This window comes from Erithacus rubecula (genome assembly GCF_903797595.1).
Source record: "Erithacus rubecula genome assembly, chromosome: 6".
NCBI lineage: Eukaryota > Metazoa > Chordata > Aves > Passeriformes > Muscicapidae > Erithacus > Erithacus rubecula.
In genome coordinates, this window is record NC_136688.1 from 47,346,489 (window position 1) to 47,369,781 (window position 23,293).

Genomic DNA, 23,293 nt, shown 5'->3' on the forward strand with positions numbered 1-23,293 from the left:
AGCTCTCAAGCCTGTCCAAGTCCCTCTGGATGGAATTTCTCCTCTCCATTGTATCTATGGCAGCACACAGCTTGGTGTCATTGGTAAACTTGCTATAGGTGCATTTGATCCCACTGTCCATGTCACCAACAAAGATGTTAAACAGCATATCTCCTGCCAGATTGAAGAATTAAATCAGCAAGCTGCAAACATATAGAAAAATGCTAGGTGACTTGTAGTAGAAGGAGCAGCAAAAGAGAAAGAGGGCAGTGTTTGTGTTTTTGGGCTGTTGTTGTTTGATTTGGCTTATTTTGAGCAGCACTCAAACAACAGTTTAGGAATCAGAACAAAAGTGTTAAGAACCAGAGTGATGTATTCCTAAGATTTTGGGGATGTTGATAATTTTACCTGGACTCCTCATTAGGAGGCACTTTCCAGACCTCAGTGATGAGTAACATCCCATTCTGTATGGTCAGCTTAGGTCTTTCCTTCTCTACAACTAATTGTACCTCTCTGTGCTCAGCTGGACCTTATTCATGGAGAAGGACTTCAAATTATCCTCTGTATCATGTGTTAGAGCTTTGGGATGATGAATCAGAATCTGAAAGCTGCTGGCTGGAGGGAATTATTTAGTGGAATAAATTTCAGAGTTAGTCTATTCATAGAAATGTACCAAATCACAGTTTGGAACTAATGTCATTTCTGCTCCCTCTCACCCCCTCCAATATCTGCTTCCCTTAGCATACTCCTTTAAACTTATAGTTCAGTAACAAGAACTAAATTCAGATATTTAAGGAAATCAAAGTCTCTGATCGTCATGATCTTCTAGTAGATGTTGTTTTTGACATTGGGTTCACACAAAAAACCTGTTGCTCTGAACTGGTATCTCCAGAGACTTAATACAATGCCTGTCTCTCCCTTGGAAGAGTACTTGGCAATTGTTTTCCTTTTGCTAAAAGCTATCTCTCTGGAAACAAATTGCATTCTCACAAAACAATTTTCACAGATTTTTTTTTTTGTTTTGCTTTTATTTAATTTTTCAGGTTTTAAAATTTTACTTTGATTTTCTTGAAAGGTCAAGAGAAGTTTTCCAGCAGTGGGTAGAGAGAAATTTCAGGTGCTGCTGAATGATGGGGTTATGAATGAAGAATAGACACACTGTTTGCTTTCATGTTTTTGGGTTTTTTTCTTGTGTTTTTTTCCCCCTCTCCCATAACTTTGCAAGCATTGCTCTGTTCTGCTTTTTGCAGGAAACCAGATTTTTCTTCTCATTGATAAGTTTTTCCAATTGAAATAGAAAATAAGTCAGCAAGGAAGGCATCCTAGAACCATGCTAGGAGCCTAAATCTCAGAAATTCAGGTAAGCAACAAGGGAAAGCTTTTAATTTCCTGTACCAGACATGTGCAAATATATATCTGTTGCTGAGCCATTTACTTTGAGCCTGTGCAGACTTTATGTATTTTATCTCTACTTGCTTCAGTAGATTCATAGGATCAGCTGCTAAATACACTTTTTTGTGGCTATGTCATCAAACCTTTTTGAAACTCAAGTTGGAACAAGTGTACTAGAAAGGTCAGAAAATATATTTTTCGAGCATGTAAAATAATAACGGCTTGCATTAGTTGCCTTACTTAAAACCTATTTTTTGCCTTGGGAAGCTGACTTTTAAACATAGTTGTCTGTGTATTTTTGTGGCTAAATAATTGTTCTTTTGTAAGATTTGGCTTGTTACAGATGTTTCAGAAAGTAGAATTCACTTTCCTCAGAAAGGAATCATTTCAGCCCTGTCTTTTCACTGCTGCTGGAATTAGTGAATTTATCATCTTCTTTTTGAAATCCACCCTCCCAATTTCTCAGAAAGAGCTGTTACACAATTCCTGCAGTGGCTTGAACTTCATAGGAACTTGTGGTTACTCTTTAAACCTGCAGCTGCTCTGAACTCTGAGATACAATCAAGGTTAATTTCAGTATCCTAATGCCTTGAAACTGATACCCATGGACACAGAAATCGGTTCTCCTGGTCATAACAGAGCACAAAGTCAAAGATTAGTGTCACATGCAAGCTGGTCTTTGCATATGGACAGAATTGCATTAGGGTAAAATTAAATGCTATCAGTTTAGACCAGGGGCTTTGCAAAGCAGATAGCCTTTGGAGCTATTGTGGTTTTTAAACGTCAGGTTAATTGAGAACTGCTGTATATTTAATAGGGGGACCTTTGGGATATGGCTACAAGGACTCTTTGTTGTTCAGCAGTACATTAGGCAGAAACTGCACTTCTGAAATGGTCATAAAAATCCCAGGAGGCATAACCATTAATGGGACACTAAGCTCCAATTAAGGGCATGGCCCAAAAGACCAAGGTGAAAAACACAGTCCTTAGCATCTGTCTCAGAGGATCTCTGATCCAGCTGCCAGATTTCAGCTGCAGAAACATAATTGCAAATAACAAAATATTTACTCTGAAAAAACACCCATACTTCTTGTTGCCTGGAATATAAATAGGAAGAAGAAAAGGAGAAAAACCAGAGGGTCTTTCAAATTAAATTCTCCAAGTTCTCTAAAACAAAACTAGAGTTGTGTATCCCAGCTAACAGTTCTGATCCCTTGTATCTTCATAGGATTTCATAGCAATTGCAGTCCAGCCCTCTAAACTTCATCTTACACATTTTAATAGAAAATTGAGCACCTCTGCAAGTTTATATTCAGAAACTGCAAAGGACTTTCCTCTGTGACCTTGTTTAAGTTTTGTTTCTGTTTTGTAATGGGTTTTTGTTTGTTTTTAATTCTCTGAGCTCCATGAGACACAGCTACCCAGTTTAGTAATTTCATAAATTTGGTAATTTCATAAATGAATTAATGGGTCTTATGTCCTTCTTCTGCTCAAAGACTGTGATTCTGCCTCAGATAGACATGGATTTTCTGGAATGCCATAAATATATGTTTTCAGAAAACTCTGGGTCCTTAGAGTCCAGCTGAAAATGACTGGCATCTTCTGGAAATTTCAACCTTGATTACTTCAATTACCTTGGCAATTACATTAGTAAGTAAATCATTTTGTCTCCATGTGAATATCTTCCATGTGAATACAAACTTTTCACTGAAATTGCCCAGAGATAGCCTAGTCATTTTCCATCTAGACAGACCATCTGAGTGGGATGTTAATTAATATGACACTATGGAATTCAGTTTAGTGAAGTACCACAAAAAAGGAAATTAATTTCAATCATTGACAAACTTGTCGATTTAGTTGTATTGATTTTTTGATACCTCTGCAGCACATGGCAAAGTTCATACATTGTAAAATACATCATTATTATTGGCTCACTCTGCTGGATGTAAGTGGACTGTTATTTATTTTTTTTTTCAAGAAATTGACATTCTTTAAGTGTATAAAAATGCAAAATTATATCAGGGACTTTTATTACTATTTTTAATATAACATCAATTTGCTATCTTTAATGGTGAACTCCCAGTCAGAGACCAGTTTCCCAGAGCCCAAAAGATATTTGGTCTCAAAGCAACCTGAAAACAACATTTTCCTGGGTTGGCAAAGCTTAGCAGAAAAAAAAGCTGATGAGTCTGGCCATTAGCAGCTGTTGGCCAAGAGCTTCCTGGTGGGAGCTGGAATTCTTCAGAGGCTCTGGGACCTCCTGGGGCTGGAGTGACTGTGAGCCCCTGGGATGAAAGCTGTTGCTAAAGTAGAGAGTGTGGATCCCTCTCCAGTTGTCTCTCCCAGGGCTGTGATGTCAAAGTGCTCTCTGAAAGAGCAAAGATCAATTGCAGAATGCTCAGCCTCTACAGTGTTTTAGAAGTCAGTGTCCAACACTGTATTTTGCTTTTGTCACACTCCTGTGATGGAAAATCAAAAAAGCAATTGTTGTTCTGCTGACTCCAGCTCTAGCAAAAATAAGATGAAGGTGTTTTGATTAAGTTTCTGATTTTGGTCTGTCTCTTCAGAGCATATAGAACTGCAGAAAACCTGTATTTGGCTTGTGCCTGTAAGTTTCCTGTTTTTTAAATGCAATACTCTCATATTCCCACCTGAGGTCATTAGCCACAAGGTAGGTTAAAAAAAAGTTTGAAGAATGGATGTAGCTGCATACAAACCCAGGCAATCTGCACTCATATTTATGCTGATGCTTCTGAAATGCATCCTGTTACTCTCTTAAAACTCAGGTCTACAGAATGTAGTACTTGTCTAAATTTTCAGATAGAATTTTTATACTGAGGAGTGCCTGTAATAGAGGAGGGAAATCATGTATTTCTGATGGAATGCAATTGCTTTGCATTTCAGCCTATGAGACAGATAGTAATATCTGAGGTTTGATTTTGTTTTGTTGGATGATTATTTTACTCCTTAGTGTCCCTAAACATTGTTTCAAAGTCAGTAAAAGACACGTGAACTTCTGCGACAGCAGTAAGATGTGGGGGAGGAAGGGAAAATAATTAAAAAGCTAAATCCTAAACACTTGAGGTTGAAAAGATTTTTTCCAGCATTAAGTGTATAGTAATGGAACCAATCTTCCCTATAGGAGAATGCATTTAGTTATTGTCAAGCACTATTTCGTGAATTTTAGTCCTTCAGACAATTGCAATCTTTCTCCACACAACACAAGATTAAAAAAAAAAAAAAAAAATTAAAATACACATTTCTATGGACTTCATTTTTAGAACCTTCTTATTTGGTCAAAATTTAAATTTGTCAACATTTGCCATAGAAATATTAGAGTTTTTCCATTCATAAACTAGAGATTTTTAACTAAAAATATCAGTAAGGAAATAAACTCTGACAGAATTCCTAAATTAAAATCTGCTTATCTGAGCTGAAAGTTTTTAGACCAGTTTCCACAGTAATGCCTGAAGCATGATAGTAGAGCTTCCTTTCCCCTTAAATGTTTATTGATGTTATTGGAATTTCCAAGCTGCTCTGTGTGACCAGCCAATGTTCAGTCCACCAACTCAGGATGGGGTTGAACACTTAGTTGCTCATTTAAGTCCTATTTTAACAATTCCTTCAATAAAGAGAGAAACTGAGGCAGAAATGGGCAGCAATTCCTTCCATCTTCTTGCACATAATGAAAGTAACATATTACCCATTTTCATCTTGGGCTTACAGCGCTTTTCCAAGACAATGGGCTATGCTGTATCTTGTCCTCGATAAGGGAGAGTATTTGCTGTCTCATTCCTTGGTAGGGGTGTTCAGACTCAGCTGTGACAGGAGAAGCAGCTTTTCTTTAGTTGGCACAGTTACATTTGACAGGGATCATGATTCAGAGCCCTGGGGTGACGGAATTTTCCAAGGGGGAAGGACTGCTGGGTGAGCACTTCTTTGCCACTGTGTGAATCACTGCTTTTGTGTTAATACAATTAGGTGCCTACAATTAGTCAGTCTAAGGACATAATCTATCTATTGACCCACATAGCAGATTGGGCTGCAGGCCGTCAGATGTTACTTCATTACAAGGCTCTAATTACCTCCACTAGTTTTCCCTTCAGGACAATACTGGTAGGGATACCTGTCAGGAATGTTGTGAGGAGTTTGCAGGGAGCCTTGAAGACAAAATGTGGTGTGAGAACATGGCTCTGGACTGCTGCTGGTGTCTTTGAGTGCCTGGCTCCTGCTGCAAGGCTGCTGAGCACATATCTCCGGGGCTCTCAGCATTAGTCACCTGCTAAAGATGGAAAAAGAGGAGAATTGTTTCAGCCTGGTCCCATGGGTCTCTTTGACCTTCAGGTATGGTGCAGCATTCTGGAGAGGCTAGAAGACTTTATTCCTTTTCCTCATGAACAGCAGAGGGAGGAGAGGAGAGGCCAACCAGTTGAGTTCTCTTCTGTGGTTGCTGATGTGAGACCAGGGCAGAGCTTGGCCTGGAGGATTTAGATGCTTCTTTTAAAATCTGCCCAGTAATTTCATTAGTTAGCTCTGAGGCCATTTTGCTGCAGTGGATTCAAGCCTGAGAGGGCACCCTGTCAAGATATCCAGCTGAAGTCCTCACTACTGCATTAGGGACTCATGCAGAGCTAGGGTGAAGTTGTTGTCAGGATCAGGGCCAAGACATTATTAAAAAACACAGGAAAAAAGAGGTGTGTAAGGGTACAATCAGCTGTGCATGACTGAGATGTGTTTCATGATGTGAAGCTGCACTCAGTACTAAGGCATATTTAAAGTGAACACCAGGTACTGCATTTGGCCTTCCAGCTATTAAACATCACCACAAAACAGTCAGCAGAGCAATGTCATCTAGATCACTTTGACACAATTGCAATCCACAATTAACAGGCAATGAAGGACTTCCTAAAAGCACATGTTTGACACCCTGCTTTGTCACGGGTTTTTGTACTGTTGCAGGGATTAAAAAAAATTAAATTAACTTTGTGCCAGTGCATATCATATTTGGACAAGGGACTAGATGAAATGATTAGAATAATAGCCTTAGAAAAGATCACATTTCCCTACTGTGCCAATGTATTTGACTGCATACAGCAACCCTTTTAGGCCACTGTTCACAGTGAATTGTAACAACTTCCTGCAAAGATCTAAGTTCTGCATCTTTTGAATGGCAAATTATTAGAACTAGGTCAGGTCTAAGAAGATATAACCATCTTTATTAACCAGAAATAACCAGCTTTATTAATATGAACTTCACTTTTAGGGTAGTTCACATGAATAAAGCTCTGCTAATAAAAAAGTACAAAATTACCTGATTTTAATTACCATCCCTCAATAAAAAAGGGATGCATCCTATATAATTGCTAAACACTACATGTAAACTCTCACCTGGCTTAAGGAAATCTCTGGAGCATTCTCTGTGAGGTTCATCATTAATTCTTTACTTTTAAATCAACTGAGCAATGGAAAGTAGAAAATCTTGAACAAAAGAACATTTACATACCAATTTTCCTAAAAAAGTATTTTGTAGAGTGAGAAGAATCTTTACAAGATTCAGAAAAACTGAAGCAGCCAGTAGTATACTAAATGTGTAGCTACATTTGCTAGCAAACATCTTTCTTGTTGGACTAAAATATACCTATATCTCTCCAATGTTTTTTGTAATCTTAATAATAGTTGCTGTATTTTGGGTCAGACCTGTTTCATAGGGCAGGAGCTCTATGAAACATTCACATCAGACCATAGAGGCCTATGGTCATCTCATCCTTATTCCCTTTATTACCCCTTTTGCCCTGGAAAATCTTTTCTTTATCTTCCTTTTCATTTGAGCTCCCTGTATATGCATGTCTTTGTTGAGACCTTCATGTCATTTTGCTTCTACTGTACAATGTCTCTGCCTTGATTCATTAAAATGGAATGATTTCTTCAAAAGAAAATGAAAAAAATTATAAATTCATAGTTTCGTCAGATTAGACTTCCTTTAGACTTCTTTGAAAATTTAGCCCATATAAGAACTAAATTCAGATGGTTGCTATGTTCTCTTTTGAACTCAGATGACTGTGACAGGCCACCCATCACAGACTGACTCCTAGTTGCAACAATATTTTCTGGAACTGCTCACTGTTAATTACCTATGTGGTGCATTAGAAGCTACAGCAGCTTCCCTGAGCAAGTTAAGATGACACACAGGGTGCAGACATGGGGTGCTTTGGGAAGGCAGTATCATGCCATATTCTGACTGATCAGCTAGCCACTTCCATTAAGGCTGCCCATTTCTCCAAGCTGTATGTTCAGAGCATTTCATCAGAACATGTGTATAGATAATAGAGATATTTTCCAACCTTAATGATTCTATGATTTTTTAAAAAGAAATCAACTTATACTAAATATCAACTGAAACCAGCAGAATGGTTGGAAAATACTGTTAGATTTGTATAGGATTTCCAGCTGAGGGGAATTTTGAGATTGTACTTGGGTCCAGTAAATGCACACACACTCACAGGCACACACAACAAAAAAGATTTTTGTTTCAAAATAATCTTCATTACATGAGGATTATCATAATTGTCATTTCAATTGACTGATTTTAGTCTTTAAAGGAGGGTATAATAGCATTCACTGTCTGAGACTGAATTACTGTCATTATGTTAAAGGTGCACTTTATCACTTAGCTTTTCTCCATTATAAATGCTCACAGACACACTCCACTTTCTGCTGCTACAAAATCTTCAAAACACAATATGACAAAGTTTTGCATCCAGACACTTTGTTACTAAAACTTCAGAACAAAGGGTTACCAAAGACAATCTGCCATTGTTAATACAACCACGGTACTAAAAGATAGAGAGCATAATTTAGCAATAGCAAGTTTCTGAATTTCTGCAGAAGAATGCAAACTGTTCATTGAGATAAAAAGGCATTTTGTGTATCTTTTGCCAGGAGGGAAGATGCAGAGTTGCTCCTCTGCTCAGAGCAAACTTATTAAGGTAAAAGCAGATCAAGCAAATATCAGCCCAAATGAGAGAAATAGCCATGCCATGCTATCCCAGACTTGTCAAACTCTTCTCAGTGATGTTCAGATGAAAATCCAGACATTGCCATGATATTAACCTGCCAGTGTATAAATGACATTTATCATTTCTGCAATCTCTTTTGATCTGATATCTTAAGATTCTTCATATGCAGAAGTTTTCAACACATTGCCCTGTCATCTTAATACATGTGGGACATCTTTTACTTCTGCAGGCACAGAAGAACCAAGTCTGGATATGTCACTACGGCACAACACTTGGGCAGAGCTCTGTTGAAGTAAATGTCACTGTGCCTGGAGTAAGAGGCTATAGAGAGGCATGAAGGTATTAACATCAGATCTAGAGAGATCAAGGGTAAGAATTTGCCTGAGGAGCAAAGTTTTTTTCTTTAGGGAAGAAGGTAGCCTCAATTCAGAGATGCTCAAAAAGGGACAGTTTAAAGAATCTGATTTTCAGAGGCTGTGGTCAGCATAAGATGGGCTAATTATACAGTGATACATGAACAATTAATTTCCCAAAAATGTTTTTAAAAGCTTGGGCTAAGTGCTAGAGCTCTAGAAAATCTTGCAATTTTTTTTTTGTAAGTAGCAGCAATTCAATAGTTCCTCTCACCTGCCCTGGACTATACAACTCAGTGCTCTGTTTGCTTTATTCAGGCTCCCGAGTTTGGGAACTACATTCCTTTCTCTTGAAAATCTGAATACTGGGGGAGGTTTGAAACATGCCACCCTAATCATTTCTGAACATTTCAGCCTACATTCTCCCGCCCCTTTATGGGATTTTTTCCTGATGTAATGTTTTCTTCCTCCTTCAAAGTGATTATTAACAGATTTTTCTAAAATGCCCAGAGCAGCATACTTAGGTCAGAAAACAGAAGCTAGCATGTTTTTGTCTGCCAGCTTCCTCCCTTACTTATCTTATAACATTTCCCTTATGTATCCCCAGGTCATGCACAGGTCTGGTTCCAGCATTGCTTTGTGAGGCAATGAGTAGGTTCTTACTTAGAAACAGATTTACAGTACAAAGGTTTGAGGGATAGATATTCCCTTATTTTTTTTTTTTTTTAAATCAAATGACCTTATATAGAAAAAAATCATGGGCATTTATAAATATCTATGTCATAGGAAGAGTTTGTGGCATTATATGAAATATTTATGTAGTGATTTTTTAAAATGTTCAATAATGTGACTAAAATGTATCAACAACAACAAAAAATGAATACCCTAATTATATTTAAGACACTTAGAGAAATAATACTGGAGTGGACTCAGGTGCTTTGGCATAAGAAGATATTTTTCTCTAAATTATGTGAATCAAATGAACAAAAAACCCAAAAAAGGCTACCCTTACTTTGTCAAGGTGCTTTATTCTCTGTCACATTTAGCTCCCCTAACCTGGTGGCTAAATGAACATTGCATGGTTAGGGATTTGAAAGCAGTCAGAGAAGTGTTCAGGTGTTGGCACACTGAACCACACTGTGTTGTCTGAACCTGAAAATTTGGACTGGAAACCTTGCAAGAGGTTTTTCCCAGAGAGATGCTGCTTATAGACTTTTTTCACTACCTTTTCAGGTTATGTGAGCTTTTTTTTATTTATTATTTTTCAATGTTTTTTGGGGTACTGAGGGCATGCATCCCAAGAAATCAATTATAGGACAGGCAGGTGTGGGCAAAACTCAACTTAGATAAGACTTGTGAGACTTCAGAAAGACAGTAGAATCAAATGTAGTAACAGGATTTCCAGAGGGAATTTTCCTTTTATCTAAATAATCTACCAAACTACCAATTTTCTGACAACAAATGAAGATTTCTTTCTAGAGGAGCATCCAGAAATTCTTACTTCTGTTTTTCAGAAGTTACTTATTTCTATAATACTGGAACTAACCCTCAAATTTTCTGTAGTTAGGCAGGGAAAAGCCACTGAATCTTCAATGACTAATGAGCTGGGACTTTTACTCTAAATGTAGTTCTCAGTCTAGTAGGAAAAGTAAGGGAATGCAAAAGCACATCTGGTAATTGGAAAGATGAAAAAAGTAATAATAAAGTGCTCATTTTGAGGCAACAATGATGAAGATAATGGATGATAGCCAAGCAGGCCATATGCACTTGGCTAACAGAATTAATCATGGACTATGCAATACAAAGCAGGAAAGACAAGTACAATAAGACACTTAAAGACAAGAATGGATTTTAATTTTAGGGGAAGTATAAAACAATATGATAATAGTGGTAGCCAAGTTAGTCTTGTGATTGTACAATCCAAACAAGACACAAATTAAAGCTATAAATAATATTTAATCTGTTATATCAATATATGTTAAAAAGTACTAATAACAAAAAATGATTAGATTTAATCAAATGAGGAGTTCTGTTTCTGGTATATTCAGAAGGGCTAAGGCAATTCTAAAATTGTCAGATATGGAGGCATGCTTGGAAATGAAAAAGGAATATTACAAGTTTCCAACACAGTTTAGCAAAGGCAATATCTGAAAATGCAAGCTAGTGCTTAGATTTCTATTAGTAAGGGAAGACTTATTATTAGAGCCTTGTGATTAGCAGTGTAAAATTCTCATAAAGCAATTTTGTAAATATCCCATCTTGAAGCCATTTTGCAGCATCATCTGCCACTAAGCCTCCAGCTACAGCACCTAAGGGATCATGTTTGCTGTCGCTTGCTGTTACATTTTTCTGTTACATTTCTATATACTTGTATTTCAAATTGCCCAAACAATTTGTGCATTACAAGACCTTCACCCAAGTACAGGCACTGTAGGTTTAGGAATTTTAGAGGACAGTTCAAGGCTTTCTGCTGGGCCAGAAAAGGCTGTAATGTGAGACGCTGAGAACCCCTTCCTCCCATTGCATCACAGTATCCTTTGGCCTTTACTGGGAAGAAACACTAGTCTTACTGATGCTAATAAAAAGTAAAACAAAATAACCAGCCCTCTCTGGTGGCAACACCACAATAAGAGATTGCTCTATGGTTTTCTGAATTGCATGGCATGATTTCTTACATCTTTAATACAAGCTGCAAAAAATCCCCCTATGGTCACAAATTAGTGATTATTAATTTGAACAAAATCAGGTATGATTATGGCTGTGCTCTAAGCAATTGGAGGAGTTTAAAAAGGAGAATGAGTACCTGTATGTAGGAACAAAGAAAGTAGACTAGAATAGAATAGAATAGAATAGAATAGAATAGAATAGAATAGAATAGAATAGAATAGAATAGAATAGAACAGCCACCACTGGCTTTGGCCCATTGATCCAGCAGATCCCTCTGCAGAGCCTTCCTACCCTCCAGCAGATGTTCTTCTGAACAACATTCCAGCCCAGTTTTGTGTAATCTGTGAACTGATTGAGGGTGCCCTCAATTTCCTTGTCCAGATCATCAGTAAAGATATTAGGCAGGACTGAGCCCTTGGAACTACCAGTGGTGACCAGGAACCAGGTGGATGTAGCACCAGTCATCACCACTCTCTGGGCCTAGTGATTCAGTCAGTGTTTTGCCTAGCAAAGGAAAGGGTGTCAAAGACTTTACTAAAGTTGAGGTAGAAAACATGCACAGATTTTCCTTCATTCACTGAGCAGGTCACCTTGTCATAGAAGGACATCAGGCTGGCCAAGCAAGACCTGTCTTTCCTAAACCCATACTGATCCTCTGGTTGTCCTGTATGTCTTGTGTGATGATCACTAAGGCACTAAGGTCAGATTGATAGGCCTGCAGTTCCCTGGGTCCTCCTTCTGGGCCTTTGTGTGTGTAGTTGGGTGTCATCACATTTTCTAATTTCATACCTCCCCAGTTGACCAGGACTGCTGGTAAATGATGGAAAGTGGCTCAGCAAGCACCTCCACCTGCTCTGTCAGGAACCTTGGCTGGATCCCATCTGGCCCCATGGGCTTGTGTGTGTCTAAGTTGTGCAGCAAGTCACTGACCACCTTTCCTTGAATTTAGGTGCTTCATTCTGCTCCCCACCCCTTCTTCCAGCTCAGGGAGCTTGGGACCCTCATAACTGGAATTGCGTTTAGAGACTGAGGCAAAGAATTCCTTAAGTACCTGAGCCTTTCCCTCATCTTCACATTTCTCTCACATCCAGTAAAGGATAGTGATTCTTCTTAGCCCTCCTTTTGTTGCAGAGGTATTTATAGAAACATTTTAAATTGTCTTTTATAACAATAGCCAGACTAAAGTCTAGCTGGGCTTTAGTTCTTCCAATTTTCACTCTGCATAACTTCACGATATCCCTGTAGTCCTTCTCAATGGCCTGCTCTTCTAAAGGACATAAACTCTTCTGTTTTTCCTGAGCTCCAGCCACTCTCTGAATGAACAGTATCCCTGTTCTTTCAGCCTGGTTTTCTTCCTGACCAGCTGGTCTTTTGGAAAGTGAGTACGACCTGATCCTCTGCCTTCAGCATTTTCTTCTTGAAGAATGAAGAGCCTTCCTGGATCCTTTGCCCTTCAGGACTAAACTCCTAAGGGAACTCCTAAAACCAGCCTCCTAAACAGATCAAAGTCTCTCTCCCCTTTGGAAGTCCAAGGTAGCAGTTCTGATCCACTTCCTTTCTTCCCCAAGAATGAAAATTCTTACAATTTTGTGTTTGTTTTGTGCTTCAACCACCACATTACCCCCCAGCCCTTCTTTGTTCACAATCCACAGGTCCAGCCAGAAGCCTTCCCTAGCTGGCAAAGAAAGCACAAGAACCCTGAAACTTGAGAGTAATTAATGATTTGAACAAAAATAATAGCAAAAAAGAAATAACTGCAAACGTTGAAAGGTGAGGTTGACAGTCAAGTTACATCCATGTGTTTGCATGACAGGCTGACACTATTTCAGATGTAAATGAAAGGATGGAACACAAATTCTTCTAGAAATATTGTTTCTGTCTCTACAAACAGAATAATTCTTTACTAAATACAATGGTGGAATTTGACAGTACAAAACTTATTTCTTGGGGCTTTTTATTTGTTTCCAGTGTTTTGTCTAATCACACGATGCATGTATTTCCCTAAGAACTAAAATTTTTTACAGTGTAAGTTTTGCAAACATGAAGGTTCATGATCAACACAAGTTTACTTCTTCTAACCTAAACAATCATAATCTGAATTTTGTATATGATGGCAACATCTTTTTTTAAGATGAGGTTTATCTTAGAGATAAGTGTATTCATGTTTATGCAGGTTTGTGCTTATTCAACTGGTCAAATTGCTTTTTACATCCCTGGCTATTTCCTTTGCTTGCTGTGGGCTCTACAGATTATGGTGAGGGCGAAGGTGATCAGCTGGAGACAGCTCATAGTTGAACTTGGGCAGGAAGCCAACCATGTTGTCAGCAGATGTTTTGCTGTATGTGGGTCACTAGGAATAATCTAAGTATATTTTTCCCCCTTTTCATCACTGTAAAGACCCTCAAGCTGACAACGAGAAGCACAGCTCTTCTACCCTAAAATATTTGTTATTTAAATACAGTTAAATTGTTAGTCTCCTTTGGGATTTGTGTAGCAAGCTGAACAACTGTTGTGTCAGAAAGGTGCACATGGTGTGTGTGCAGATCTGCCATGGTAGCACACTGACATGGATTGAAAACATTTACATTTTGTTGAGAGGCTTGGAGCTGTATAAACCTGAGTGGACATGGAATCTTTGCTTCTCTACCACAATGTCAGTCTCTTCTACCAAAAAGTAATTTCTCTGATCATTTTAGCCAGGTCCTGTTGCAATAGCTTGCAAAAAGCATTTTGAGAAGCTCTCTGCTAGATGTGGTAATTATGGGAAAGAGGATGGGGACTCTCCATAACGGGTGGCCCAGCCTCTGCAGAGGATATTTTATTGCCCTTTCCAGTTCACTCTGTGTAAAGAATCTAACCTGTGCAGTTTTTGGACACTGATAATAATAAAAAATTCTATCTTGTACACTTGGATCTCTTCCCCATGCCTGTTCATGCAGGAGGTGGAGGAAAGATTCTGATTTGTACTGAAGTGTTCTGGTAAAACATGAAACCAGTCTTGAAGGGAATTCTGTTTCCTGAAGATTTTTTCAAAAGTGATACCATATGGGATTATTACTCCAGTGGTTTCATCACCATAAAATGCTGAGACTTACACTGTGGCCATTAGCTGAGAAGCAGGTTTTAGTGTCAACAAGTGAATGATCCTGCTTATCCCATGATCTGAAATAGAAGCAGATGCCAGCTATTTTCTTAGCCCCACATCATCAGGTGGTGGGATCTGGGACACTGCCCCAGGGGGCACATGACTCAGCTTAGGGTGTTAACAATCATCATGAGGGCTGTGACACCACTACTTGTAACAGCAATGCTTTGTAGGAATCTTGCCTGGGCACTAGCAGGACTGGAACATTAAACTCTCCCATCCTTAGGAGGAAAAGAAAAGTTTTTATTGGTAAGAACTTTAGCAGCTGTCCTGCTTGCTGAGCAGCATGGAGGTAGGCAACCATGTCAGACACAATTACTGCTCCTTTTGTAATAACCCTTTTTACAGACAACCAGTGAAGTGGATTATCAGCCTGCTAAGCCAGATGTAACTTACTCAGACCTAGGCAACACTTTGCTTTCTGGGCTCCCTCCAGCTCTGTTGCACCAGGGAGAAGCTGCTGGAGAAGTTAACATTCCATGCTGATGTGCCAGTCACCCCTCTGTAGGGAGAGGCTGAAGAAGGAGATGGACTATGTGGGGAAATTTCACTTCTCTTGGCCATGGTAACATGAAGGGCGAGAGGATTGCAGAAGATATTGGAAGAACTTTTTTGTACTCTCTGCTCATGCTCCTCTTCTCACTCTGAAGTCCCATTCCTTACCAGACAAGCTGCTCTTCCAGCTGACAAAAAACATATAGCCCAGCAGTCAGGAGGGGTGTCCTTTTTGTCAGTTGTGAGGCAGTTGTCACCCCATCCTTTCCCATTCTGAGTGTAATGCAGGCTGTGAGAATGAAATTTCAAACATTACGGTGCTGTAGCTGCTCTGTACATGTGGAGAAATTGGAGGATTAAGCGCAAGAATGACTGAGTGGAAGACCCTTGTATAAAAATGACAGATGCCCTGGTTTAAAAGGTGACAATTTGCCTATGCAGTGAAATGGTTCTGTCAAGGCGTCAGGAAATTTGGGGACTTGAGTGTAGAGAAGGAAGCATTTGAAAATGCAGTCTGCCCTGAGCTTCTGAAGTAGTCTCCGAGCTCCAGAACTGATGTTTTGTAATTTTGCCTTATCATCTGCTTGGGTTTATCATGGTGGTAATAGGGATAATGACAGAGAGTCAGTCATTTCCACTTAGATGCCAGTTTTTAAGTAATAATAAGCTCACAGCGGGTTCGATTTGGTCTGTGCTGAGAGTACCTGGGGTTATTTTCCCTTTGCTTTCTCATGCTAAATTATCTCAGCCCACCAGGGCCAAGCTGATTTTCTTGCTGTAAAAACAGAGAAGACGAACATGCAGCACTACACCGTTAAGCTGTACACTTAACTGCTTCCTCCTTTGTTGTTTTCTTCATGTTATTTAGGAAGAGAAAATTTTCCGAGCCACCCATTATGGTTCAAATCCAGGTCATAAAAAATAGTGTAAACTAATAGTGGACTGTCTCCCCTAGCCCTCTCACCCCATGCATCTCTCCCCTGTATTGCAATCCCTAATGGGAACATTTAAAACCAGTGCTTATGATAATGCCCTTGTTCCCATGGACACCACAGCGCTGCAGAACCAAGATTAATGGAGGACCATTGAGACTGGTCCTAAAAGATTGTCCCTCTTGTGTATTATGGTCTGTCACGCTGCATCCATTAACAGAGGAGCGGAGGGTCCTCATCGTGTTGGTATCACTGGGACCAAAACGAGCTACTGCAAGATGGCATTTCCATAGCACATCAACAGATCATTTCACCACTGCTTAAGGCATCGTAAATTGGACTTATAGCTCAGCTGCTGGCATAAATAAGTCCCTTTGATAGTTAGTGGAAGACGTTATGACACTCCAGGGTACAGGAGGGGACATTGGCACTGTCATTTTTTTTCTCTAGCCCTGGCACCCTGGTGCCTCTGATCTTTCTGAAGATTCAGGGCACGCGCTCTTCATTACGGTTTGGGCACCAGGGACTTGTTTTTTTTGCAAGATTAATGAGCGCCACGGAAATTCTCCAGCGCATCTCGATAATTAAGTCTTTGTTTATCAAAAAACAAGTTATATTAGGAGCAGAAAATTCGCAGTAATTATTCATAATTCTAACAATTCAAGTATAGCTACCTCATTTGCCTGGGTAATTCTGCTTTTTAATTTCTTGCATACATTTGCATATTAATTTTGCCCGTCGGCTGCAGCAGGCTTTGACAGTTTGTTACTATGTGATGGTTTTCACAGGGGTGCGACTCAGTTGGGTGGCATTTCGACTGGGTGCAATGATAAATTATGAATTTTCTAATTTGCTGCATAATGAAGTAACCCCTTCCAACCCAATTAAAAAAAAAAAAAGTAAAAATGGTGTCTTTTAAATAATATTTCCCAGGTATTTCATCCCTCCAGTTTTGTTTTTGTTTTGCAAGCTTTTTTTTTTTTCACTTAAAAAGCAGATGACTGCATTTGCAGCCTTTCAGAGTGACTGTGCCTTTCCATACATCAAACATGATTCATGATTCATGTATCCCCAGACTATATTCATGCTGTAAATTGGCCACTCCTCAACCCTCAGGGCAATCACGGATGATAGCAAAGAAGTCCTAGTTTCTTCTCTGATGTCCAATTTGGGCTGTAGTGATCTGTGTGTATGAGTCTGTCTGTCTGTCTGTCAGGGAGCAGGGATTTCAAATGAGGGAAATAAATGATGTGTGTTTGTTTTACATACTTGCTCGAGAGGCTGCACTGTTTTAAATTAACTGCTAAACTACTGTGTGGGTTTTCTTCTAATTTCTTAAAATGGTTGTAGAAATAAATATATAGGTATTTATTACTTCAGCATTGTAAAAAAGGATCTTTGGAGACTTAATTTGTGGGTGAGAGATAAGGGATTTTAGTTCAGTATTTGTAAGTGTGTTCAGTACATTTGGTAATTTTATGTTCATAATGCAGCACTTAGAAAGCACAAGTATTGCAGAGTAAAATTTGTGGTGTTTCATTATACAACTGCAGACGGGCAAAACAGTTTAGAAATACTGTAGGCCTGATGCCATCCTGACTTTAAGGAATCTGAAATAACCCAGCCAATCTGTTTAGCATGATGCAAATATTGTAATTATACAATTATACTGCATTTTTAATATAGAACAATTCCTATACATTTTGTTGTCTCTTAAAATTCTGCATTATTAAGAAAAGCCACGATTTTATCAGTCTCCACCACAACCACATAGCAGTAGATCATGGAAGATTTTGACATTAATACCCCACAATCAAGCAGCAGAGAGCACACAACATTAATGCAAAAAAAAACCCCACAAAGTGCAGATTACATAACTAATTCTGCACATCCCCACAAGGGAAGCGAGGAGCCGTCCACGCTCCCCTGGCCCAGCCTGGCACAGCACAAAGCCCCCACACCACCTTGCAGGAGCACAGCAGAGCTGCAAAATGCCTTTCAGCCCTGTCAACATTATTGCAAGACACAGCAGACAATGAGAGCCTGGCACAACTGGGCAGCACGGAGCCCGGTGATATTATAGCATAATCACACACTGGAATTCACGCCTCCAGTACGGAGCGAGCAGCAGCAGTGCTGAGCACAATGCAGCCCTGTCATAACACAGATGAAAGGCGTTCAGCACAGCCACAGAGTGGGGTGGCATGTTCCATGTTTATACATAAAAGCAGAGCAGGCTGCACTCAGCACACAGATGGTGCAGTGCTCTCACCACAGCTGTATGCCCACCCCAAAACAGGCACGAGCACCTACAGCCAAACAACCACAGCGCAGGAAGCAGCACCCAAACACAGCTTTCACTGCTCTGGTATAAAATGCAGACCCACAGCACAAGTTCATAAAAGACCCCAAATAAATGCCTGACATGTGCACTCATTACTTCAAGATTTAATTGAACACAGCCACAAAACACTTTGCCTCATATAGTCCCAAAAGTAATACAACTTTCCTCAAATCTACCAAAGTAATTTGAAAGAGAACATCTTTTTACTTATTTGTGTTAATCATGAGAAAAATTCCCTTTATGATCTTTTACTAGTGGAAAGTGCAGCTTTGTCAAAATCAAGCTTTTTCATAGTAATGTCTTGGTTTAATGACATCTTGACAGATGAGGGGGTAGGTTTCTTGTGGTTTTTTCCAGTGTTAACCAATCAATTAGATTTATTTCATTTTTGCATACCTTATTTTCTTTGAATTTTTGTATGATGAAGAAGGTTTTTTAACACATTAAAATTGTCCAAATCAGTATTAACATTGATGATTAACCTCAAATTTTCCCCCAAATTCAGCTTTGTGATGAATGCAGTTGCTTGATTCTGAATATGAACAGCATTTTTATTAATACTTTTTATTTAATATGTGAGAGAAAAATCCTTGTCTCTGTTTTTTTTCTAAAGGTGAGTGCAAATCCTTGCAAGTGCCTAGGTGAAGCTAATAGTGGTCCAACAAGTCACAGAGTTCCTCAACACCACAATTAGTGCAAGGACAAAATGCTGGATATTTAACTGCTGTGATAGCACTGACATCCTCAATAACAAGTTCCCCCTGCACAGTCTTTGAGAAGTGTCAGTCTGGAGGGTGTCTGCAGCTTGGGCTGCCCCATGAGGAAGCAGAGAGGTGCCCCACAGTGTGAGGCAGAGGGGTGCAGCACTGGGGAGAGCCATGTGAGCCTATATGTCTCTGTAAGGCAGCGTCACTGCACACCAGCCCTGCCTTGTTTCTTGGTGTCTGCTGGGCAAAGCATTGCAACTGTGTAAAGGGAAGTGACTGATCATTAAGTGTATGCTAATGACATGAGTCTTTGACTGAAAGCATCAATATACTCCAGTAAAGTGCACAGTTAGTACATGGCAATTAATATTTATCTAATCTGATTTATACTGGGGCTTTCTATAATGCCCGCTGCTGTATCATCTATGCTGTGATCAAATGCACCAGACACACATAGCAAAGCATCTTCCCAGACTTCAGTTTCCTCCCTTCCCTCGTTCTCTTTCACTTTGTTATTTATTATTATTCAAATTTATACATCACTAAACAAAAGAGCACTCATCCCAAGCCACTGATAAACTCTTAAAAATACATCTCATAAAATGAGCAGACTCCATAATTATCCATGGATAAAAATGCAACAACAACCATGTGACTACACTAAATTTAATCAAAATTATTAGCAAATCACCACCAGAGTTCCTTCCAACCATTTCTTTGCTCATCTTTTGCCAATGAGCTACACAGAAAAGAATGGTTTTGCACTGACACCTGAAGGTTGTTTTGAATCAAAAGTATTTGAAGTGATAGATCCTATCTAGGAAATGCCCTTTCCCTTTAGTACCTGCACTGATTTCTCTGGGAGACAGCAGTGATAGCACAAGTGTATTGACCTAGTTCATATATCAGTTTGGGTGTAACTTGGCAGTTACAAAAGTGCTACTGTGTGAGTATGGGTGACTCAAGAAGAACAAATAAAATTTAAAAATTTTAACTCTTGAGTGAATCCATAGCTTTCAATGGCCATTTAAGATAAGAGGGAAATTTAAAGCCAGCCTCAAATATCTTCAGTTGGAGAGTAGAACCTTTCTGATGGAGATGCTGTGACTCTGCCTGTTTCAGTGCTTGGTTGTTTCAACAGCTACAGGAACCCAGGGCTTTCTGGTGAGGAAAGATCAGGACTTTCTCTTCTGGAGAGGAGCACTTGACACACAGACTGACCTCCAAGCCTTTGTGACAGAGGCTAAGATTTATTATCTACTGAGTATCTTCAGAAGAGAGCAATGGACCAGCAAGGACAGGTGAATATGTGCTTCTAGAGGAGGAAGAACTGTAAAACTAAACTATGTAAAGAGCCTTTGAGGCAGGAACCTCCCACTTGGTGGACTTTGTAGGATAGGAAATTCTATCTTGGGGTGATCTTGGACATACTACTCTTTGGGAATGATCCATGTAGGGGATTATCCTGAGATCCAGGCAATGGTTGCTTCCTGAAGAGAGAGATGAATGTCTAAAACAGAACCCATAGGTGAGATAATTACCAGTAAATGTGAACTATTGGAGTTCCAGTGCCCAGGGGCACATTCTGAACTTTTCTGAGCTTTTCTTTAGCATTGTAGAGGTAACTGAATTGCCTTAATCCTTTGTTGATTACATGAATTACTTTTTCTCCTCTTGTGGAGAAGGGTTAGTGGGTTTGACATTCACTTAAACTCATTCCCTACCACTTCCTGACCTGAAATCTGTTTTCAAAATTGGCTGCGAGGTGAGCCTAGTTTAGGGATTTAACTCTGTAGACCAGTCTTTCATGGACCATTTCCTTTCCCTATACCTTAAGCCTCTGTGTTTGACTATTACAAATGCTTCACTGTGTGGTTCACTGTAGGTATTCCAAATAAGCCAGGCTTTTTGTAGAAAGTTAAATACGTTATATTCCCTTTATATATTCCCATTATTTGAGAAGTGACAGATTGTTCTGCCAGTGTTTCTTCCTTCAAGATTCTGTGTTATACTGCTCTACTTTTGAGGGGCTGAAGACCAACATCAGGGCACCAGAGCTACTGGCTTTCAGGCAGTGAGACAGGGCTTCTTCTGTACCCTTTCACTGAAGTCATCTGTTACTCATCTACTCAGTTTTCTTAATAGTGGGGAATATTTTTCCTGGAAAAAAAATTCCGTACACTATTAATGTAAAAAAGATTTAGAATTATGTACCACTGAAAACTGACTCTGACTCCTGAATTGTTAATAATAATAAAGATCAGCAGGAGTGTAACCCATCCACTGTTCATGTTATGTATGTTTGTATTCATCTGCAGAGGTGTACATATAAAAATTGCTTCTCTACTAAAACCAGCTGGAGAAACTTGTCCTTCCATTACGGGAAGTAGAAGATAATGTATTTAGTACTGCAAGATATAAATTACTGAAAACTTGATGCCAAAATGGACTTTTATGGCAATACAACTTTTTAAAGATATTTTTTAAACTATTTTATAGTTGCTGATTGACTATTCTAATCTAGATTCTGAAAGCTCTGTCTCAAATGGAAATGTAGATGAGGGGTAAAAACAAGATTTTCTTTGTTGCTGTAGAAAACCTCAAACTTATTTATTATATCCTTCCTAAAGTCAAAATACTCAAAAGTCAGTGACATTTCAGAGAGTCTTTGCCCAAAGAAACAAAACCTTGTACCTTATTCCCTGGGTATGACAATCCCTGTAAAATTTCAGCCTGGCTTGTCATTTTCGTGTAGGCAGCTATTGCTTGCTGGTTTTAATTGCTACTCTTCTGGCTACAGTAGGCAGAGTGAGCACACAAATGATAGAATAGCCTGGGTTGGAATGGTTATTAAAGATCATCTAGTTCCAACCCCCCATCTTCCTCTAGACCAGTTGCTCACAGCTCCATCCAGCCTGGCCTTGAACTCTTCCAGGGACAAGGCAATTGCAACTTCTCTGGAAAACCTGTTCCAGTGCCTTATCACCCTCAGAGTAAAGAATTTCTTCCTAAAATCTGACCTAAACCTGGCTTCTTTCAGTTTGAAGCCATTCCCTCTTGTCCTGTATTTAAATGCTCTTGTAAATAGTCTCTCTCTATCTTTCCTATAGGCTCCCTCTAGATTCTGCAAGGCTGGAATTGGGTCACCCTGAAGCCTTTTCTTCTCCAGGCTGAACAGTCCCAATTCTCTCAGCCTTTCCTCATAAGGGTTGTGCTCTACCCCCTAATGAATTTTGTGGCCCTCCTCTGGACTCCCTCTGACTACTGAGTTTTGCTGCTGTGTCTTGCTGTTGCTAGGTGTACCACTCATCTGCATGAGATACTTTTATTCCCTAAAAAAATTGCTTCAGAATTGTTAAAATAAGAAGGATAACAACTACTTACAAAGCTTCAGCAAAATGTAACTGGCAAATCAGACTGGAGTAACATCTTTCCTCATTTTGTATGAATATTTTTAATTTAGCTTTTTGCTTTCTAAATTAAACGTGTATTTAAAAAAAAACCTCAAAAAACTAAAAATGAAAAAAAATTGGTTTGAATTGCCAAAATAAACCATTTAGTTGAAAAAATATTTGCCATGTAAGTGTTTTAAAAGAATAAACCCTTCCACCACACATTAGTAAAACAATATTTGTAAATCATCTTTAGTGTGGCAATGACTATATGTTAATTATTACCAATAATAATTAGAGATAGTTAATAATATTAATTATATAAAGGACTGAAAACTTTAAAAAATTACTGTCTTAAAAATATGCAAGACAGCAAGTTCAGAACCTAAGGCTATAAATACACAAGGGAATAGTTATTTAACATGTGCTGTAATTTGCACTATTTAAATCTAATATTAGAGCTGTGGCTTTTTTATGTCAAATCTGGAGTGCTTCAGCAATATTAAATATAAATGGTCATTTCTGCATTTGCTGAAATAGATTGTGCTGTATATTATAAGAATGCCAAGTAGATTTAATCCCAGTTAACTGAGATTTTTCTCATTATATGAGTAAGACAAAGTATTTTCTCTTCCTTGCATTCAGTAAAGACAAACTATGTTTAAGTTTCTGTACTTACCTGCAAAGACTGGCAACAGCGATGAAGTTTGTCAAAAAACATGATTTGTGTTGACTTGACTTTCCCAGTTAATGGGTTCAGTCCAGTTTATTTTTTGTAATGGGGAGGAACAATTCGATAATATAATATTCAGTATTATATTATTCAAAATAATTTTGTGTCATTTAGGGAACCATGAATGTAGAATCAAGG

The 23,293-nt window shown here is 38.9% G+C and overlaps 1 long non-coding RNA gene across 1 annotated transcript; it reads left to right on the forward strand.

Moving 5' to 3' along the window:
- The first annotated feature begins 1,227 nt into the window (after window positions 1–1,227).
- Window positions 1,228–13,165, forward strand: LOC306803771. Its single transcript, XR_013774689.1, has 3 exons — window positions 1,228–1,339; window positions 8,617–8,756; window positions 13,060–13,165. It is a non-coding gene; the product is annotated as an uncharacterized lncRNA (long non-coding RNA).
- The last annotated feature ends 10,128 nt before the right edge of the window (window positions 13,166–23,293 follow it).